Source organism: Pongo pygmaeus, chromosome 1 (assembly GCF_028885625.2).
Source record: "Pongo pygmaeus isolate AG05252 chromosome 1, NHGRI_mPonPyg2-v2.0_pri, whole genome shotgun sequence".
In the NCBI taxonomy this organism is placed as follows: Eukaryota; Metazoa; Chordata; class Mammalia; order Primates; family Hominidae; genus Pongo; species Pongo pygmaeus.
Window position 1 is genome coordinate 78652393 of NC_072373.2, and position 6415 is coordinate 78658807.

The window sequence follows — 6415 nt, forward strand, 5'->3', positions numbered from 1 at the left end:
ACCTGGACCCATTTAGATTAAGTAAATTTACTGAGGCTCCAGAGGAAGGTCTTCAGGACTCAGACCTTAGTTATAGATTAAAAGAAGTTAATCACTCATGTCTTTAGATTAATGCACACTTACACGTACACATATAGCTTAGAAGGTATTGTAATTTTGAGTTGGTCTGGCGATAATTTCCAGCCCTTCTCCCTGTAACCAGTTATAGAAATAAAAACTCCCTTTTCTCCCAGTTCATCTGCTTCTCATTATTGGGCCACAAGAATAAGGAACCTGACCCTTGGTTTGGTCTGGGAACAACATCACGGCACCTCAGCCTGGGTGACAGAATGAGACTCTGTTTCAAAAAAAATAAATAAATAAAGGGATTGTGCCTCACTTATTATAGGATCTATAGGAACTACTAAAACAGGCTCATTGTCTGGGGTAAATACCAAGGTTCTTGATCTCATGGCCAAGGAAATCAAGGATGCAGATGTGTACAGACTGAGATTGGAGCAGGAGTTTAAAAGGTGAGAAGAAAGAACAGCTCTCTGTCACAGAGAGGGGTCCAAACTGATTGCCAAGTTGTAGCAAAAATGTTAGGGTTTTAAAAAAATGAGCTAGTGAGAAGGGGGTGTCTTATCTCCTTAAGGCCTGAAGAACTGGTTAGGACCAGGTGTGCCATCGGCATAGAGCAGAGTTTCTAATAGCCCCACCCCATTCTTTGATTGTGCAGGCAGGCTCTTAGTTTGTGCTGCTCTGCTGCTGCTTATCTGCGTGTGCTAAAAGGAGAGGGAGAGTTTCTGTGCCGGTTCCCAGGCACCTTCTTGCAGCTGCAGGCCTCCCCCGCCCAGTTCGTGCTTCCAGCTTCCCTATCTTAGTGAGGCTAAAGAAAGGGAAATGAATGTGCTTATTAAGGTGCACTGGGGGCGGGGCACGGTGCGGTGGCTCACGCCTGTAATCCCAGCACTTTGGGAGGCTGAGGCAGGCAGATCACGAGGTCAGGAGATTGAGACCATCCTGGCTAACACAGTGAAACCCCGTCTCTGCTAAAAATACAAAAAATTAGCCGGGCATGGTGGCGGGTGCCTGTAGTCCCAGCTACTTGGGAGGCTGAGGCAGGAGAATGGCATGAACCCGGGAGGCAGAGCTTGCAGTGAGCCGAGACTGTGCCACTGCACTCCAGCCTAGGCGACAGAGCGACACTCCGACTCAAAAAAAAAAAAAAAGTGCACTGTTTTTACTGGGGCCCATTGTAGGTATGTGAAGTTTGGTGATAACCAGGAAGCTCCCCACTCTGTGCCCAAGTTGCCTATCTGTGTTTCACAGCCTGATCTTCCAGACTGCTCTTTGTTAGAGGAGAAGTGATTTCTTTGAATTGCATGAGGTTAGAAAGGGAGCAATTTCCGAGCTGCTTTTTGTTAGAAGGAAAGTTTTCTACTGGGGAGTCTCTTCATCCTAACAATCTACCTAAATGATGTCTTTCTATCTCCTATTATCACTATTATAGTGATGACACACAATAAACGATCAATTACTGTTAAATTAATAAATGTTATATAGGCTGATCATATTATCAATGCCCAGGCATTAGAAAAAAGCCTGAGTCCCCCCAAACTTTATTTACTACATATACCAGTAATTATCCTGCCAAACTTAAGAAAAAAATACTGTTTTTTGCTTTAAGAGATACCATTATGTAAGATGACCAGTCATCCTGGGAAAATCACTATGATTGGTCATCCTACAATTATGATAATAGTACACAAGCCTTTACAATTTTATTGTGACCCCATGGAGCTTTTATGTCTGTACTTGTATATTTTTAAAGGAGTTAAAAAGCAGACTTTGTGCCTTTGCATGTACTTGAAATTTTTTTCTCCTTAAAATTATGTTTTTAAATTCACATGATATTTATGACAGATTAAGCTACAGTCATCCTTGACTCCCCTAATTTTTTCTTCTACATAATTAATTACTATTTTTAGTTTGCATGTATCCTTGGGGTCTTTATTTATCCATTTATATGCATATTTATACAACTAAACTGATGAAAATACACAGTATTATTTTTGGAGTGCTTATTTTAAAAATATATTATGCAAATTGTTTTTTACTTAAAAATTCACTATAGTTCATTTTAATGAGAACTCTATAGCATTTACCAAGTATAATTAAACATAACTAAATATAAAAGACAATCAAGCCTAGGCAACATGGCAAAACTCTGTCTCTACAAAAAATACAAAAGTTAGCTGGACTTGGTGGTGTGTGTCTATTTGCCAGCTACACAGGAGGCTGAGGTGGGAGGAGAGCTTGAGGCTGGAAGGTTGAAGCTGCAGTGAGCTGCACACCACTGCACTCCAGCCTGGGTGACAGAGTGAGACCCTGTCTGGAAAAACAAAAACAAAAACAAAAAAGAACGAATAGTAGTTTTTGTATCAATCTAGGTATTCCTAAGGAATTAATAATAACTCTCTCTCTCTCTCTTTTTTCTCTCTGAGACAGAGTCCCAGTCTGTTGTACAGGATGGAGTACAGTAGTGTGATCTCAGCTCACTGTAGCCTCCTCCTCTGGGGTTCAAGTGATTCTGGTGCCTCCTCCAGTAGCTGGGACTTCAGGCACATGCCACCATGCCTGGCTAATTTTTGTGTTTTTAGTAGAGAGTGGGGGTTTCCCCATGTTGGCCAGGCTGGTCTCGAACTCCTGGCCTCAAGTGATCTGCTCATCTCAGCCTCTGAAAGTGCTGGGATTACAGGTGCGAGCCACCACACCTGCCTTTTTCTTTTCTTTTTGCAAGTTAAAAATATTTATTGCTATTCCAGGCTTCAAATGAGCCCAGAACTCAGGTCTGGTGTGTGGTTCAGAAGTTGTCATGGCATAACAGGGTGGTGGACAAATCCAGGCAACCTGACCTTGAGTCCACCTTATCTTCCTTGGACCCCTGCTCCACAAAGCAGCTGTTGGTGGGGCCAACTCTTCCACATCTGCCTCATTCACCCTACAGAGCTCCAAGACTGGGGCAGGTAGCCTGCTGATCTCCACAGCTTACAGATGAGAGGCTGCCCATACCTCTCCTAGCACTGGAAGAGCCTTCTCCTTAAGATCAGACACGATGGATTTGGCCTTGTGGAGGGAGAAGTGGTGCCACAGGAGTTGTTTTAAGAGGACAAGGCATGCACCGTCTCAGATCAGAGGCTGCAAAATGGCCACCCACAAGCTGGCTTTCCCCACTCACACGTCTGCTCGGCCCCTTTGGGCTTTACACTGTTTAAGGAAAATAATTGCCAGGCACTATGGCTCACACCTGTAATCCCAGCACTTTGGGAGGCCGAGGCCGGTGGATCACGAGGTCAAGAGATCGAGACCATCCTGGCCAACATGGTGAAACCCTGTCTCTACTAAAAAGGCAAAAATTAGCTGGGCGTGGTGGTGCATGCCTGTAATCCCAGCTACTCAAGAGGCTGAGGCAGGAGAATCGTTTGAACCCGGGAGGCGGAGGTTGCAGTGAACCGAGATCGTGCGACTGCACTCCAGCCCGGTGACAGAAGGAGACTCTGTCTCAAAAAAAAAAAAAAAGAAAAAGAAAAATAATTATTTGCCAATCTTTTAAAATGGTAAGATTTCATATAAAATTCTGGATTTTTGGCTTCTCTAGGTGTAAAAGTTGAAACTATCTGTCAAATACTGGGCCTGTGACATTCTTATGTGGCACTAACTTGTTATAGCAAGGTAGCAGTTGTCTTCACAGACTAGCTGGCTGTGCACTCTCCAACTTACTCCAGTCCTTGTCACCCTTAATTATATTTCCAACTGGAGACCAGGCCTCAGCGGCCTTGTATCAATGCACATGTGCTGTGACTTTCTGTATAGAATAAGAAAGAGTTACATTCTAGTATCACCTTTATCTAAAAAGGAAAAACAAACATCTCCCTTGGAAACAACCTATTTCTGATGGTCCTTGTCACTCATCTCTTGCTTGGCCCTGTGGGCACCTGTGTTTGTAAACAATAGAGCACTCCTATCTCCTATCTCCCCCAAGAGACTCCTCCCACACACACCCTGCTCTCCAGGATACACTGTACCCCAGTATTAATTGGGCAAATCTAGAAAAGAAATCAAAATTAATCATAGAAGTTAAGGGATAAATATTCCAAGACTAACTACTTTTCCCCTTAATTGTAAGAGGGAGCTGGAGTAGAACAAAAATGTTAATACTCTCACTGTTCTTTTAACTCAGTGACAAAAAAAGTCACAAAGATTTTTCAGGAGGTCAAGATTAGATCAGTGTAAACATGAGGTCCCAAAACACATTGGTTCCCATTCCTCAACTATTTTGGAAATGAACGATACTCTTTAGAGAGAATGTCTAAACGAGGATGGGTAATGTGGCCAGCCCAGCAGATGTCCTGGGCTATCAAGAACTGTTCAACTCTGGCCAGGCATGGTGGCTCACCCTGTAATTCCAGCACTTTGGGAGGCTAAGGCGGGCAGATCACTTGAGGTCAGGAGTTCGAGACCAGCCTGGCTAACATGGCAAAACCCTGTCTTTACTAAAAATACAAAAATTAGCTGAGCACCATGGTGCCTGTCTGTAATCCCAGCTATTCGGAAGGCTGAGGCAGGAGAAGCGCTTCAATTTGGGAGGTGGAAGTTGCCCTGAGCTGGGATCGTGCCAGTGCACTCCAGCCTGGGTGACAGAGCGAAACTCTGTCTCAAAAAACAAACAAACAAAACAAAACAAAACAAAAAAACTGTCCAACTCATCCTGCCTTAGTTCAGGGCTGCTTGTCCCAGCCTAAAATGTAAGTGGCACAAAATGATTTTCAGTGAGGATAGCTGACTCATTGCAGAAAGGGGCTTGAAGGCATGCAGAGAGTCAAAATTTGACGTTGGCAAGCATGAGACAGAGGAAAAGGAACCTTCCTCACATCCTTTCATTCTGCTGTGGCTGATGCCATGTTATATTCCCTTTAGAGAGACAGCAATCTTTTTTTTTTTCGAGACAGAGTCTCGCTCTGTTGCCCAGGCTGGAGTGCAGTGGCACAGTCTCGCTCACTGCAAGCTCCGCCTCCCGGGTTCATGCCATTCTCCTGCCTCAGCCTCCCGAGTAGGTGGGACTACAGGCGCCCGCCACCGGTTTCACCTTGTTAGCCAGGATGGGGGAGACAGCAATCTTGATGCAACTCAGACTCTTTCCTCCGCTGCTCAGGATGCTCTCAATGTGGTAGTTTCTGGTGCTGAGCCAGCTGGGCAGCTCCAGGTCAGGCACAGTGAACTCACTCATGGTGAGTAGGTGCCTACTTTGAAGGGACAGTGGCAAAGAAGCCCATAGATATGCAGGGGCTCTGGGCAGAGCTCCCCAGGAGGAATGAAAGTATCAAGCACATCACAGAAGTCTTCATAGGCACAGCTACCAATCTGTTCCATGCATGAGATCTTGACCCAGAAGCCAGACACTTCCTTCTCTACAGTTAATTCCACCTTCAGAGGAGATTTGAGGGGGACACTGGTTCTTGTCCTCAGCACTGATGATCATGTTCCCAGGAACGACGTTGGGGTCAGCTTCCAGAGACAGGCTTTTGATCACCACAGAGTCCTTCCCTTTGTCCCAGTTATCCCAGGGAAAGCTACTGATCTGGTTCAGGTGGACGTGGGCAGGGGCTGCTAGGCCTGCAAGAAGCAAGCCCAGGACAATCAGGAATGGAGCCTCCATCAGGGATTGCACAGCGAAGGGTGAGTCTGTGTGGAGTTAACCACCCACATTTTCAATCCTTTAAGTTACAAATCTCAATAAACAAAGTTCTGGAAAAAAAATTATTCTGGCTTGTGTTGTGATTCTACCTCTTAGCCTGGTGAAAGAGAGACACAGAGAGCGAGAAGAAAGGAGAAGGGAAACAGAGAAAGGGAATAGTGTGATGGGGTGGGATGACAAGAGAACCTTGATTTATGGTTTCGTCAAGACTGCACACAATGGAGAAGGTCTTTTCTGTAAAAGAAATTAGGAGTGTTGTCACAAAGAGGGGCAACAAATATGCTAGGCAGTCAAAATTTCCACAGCAGATATTCTATGCTTTTAAGCAAAACTTTTTCAGATGTCAAAATAGTCAGCATATGCGTAATTCATGTAATTATGATTGTTTTCCTAAAAGGGGAAGTCATTTTTCTTAGTAGACAGATGCTTATATATTCGTTGCCCCAAATGGGCCATTTATCTATTCAACATATATTTGTCGAACATTGATCACGTTTCAGTCACTGTTTTAGGTGTGGGTGATAGTGGTGAACAGAATATAAACGCTGCCATCATGGAGATCATATTCTAGTGGGTCAAATAGGTGATTTTTAAAAAAAGTAGATAGACTCACATGACGATTTCAGGTAATAAATCAAGGTAAAAGGAACGGGGGTATTTTGCTTATGGTGATCAGAA

General features: G+C 44.2%; 1 pseudogene; it reads right to left on the reverse strand.

Moving 5' to 3' along the window:
- Nucleotides 1-629: 629 nt before the first annotated feature.
- LOC129038274 (ganglioside GM2 activator-like) lies at nt 630-5704 on the reverse strand (annotated as a pseudogene).
- Between the last annotated feature and the right edge of the window lie 711 nt (nt 5705-6415).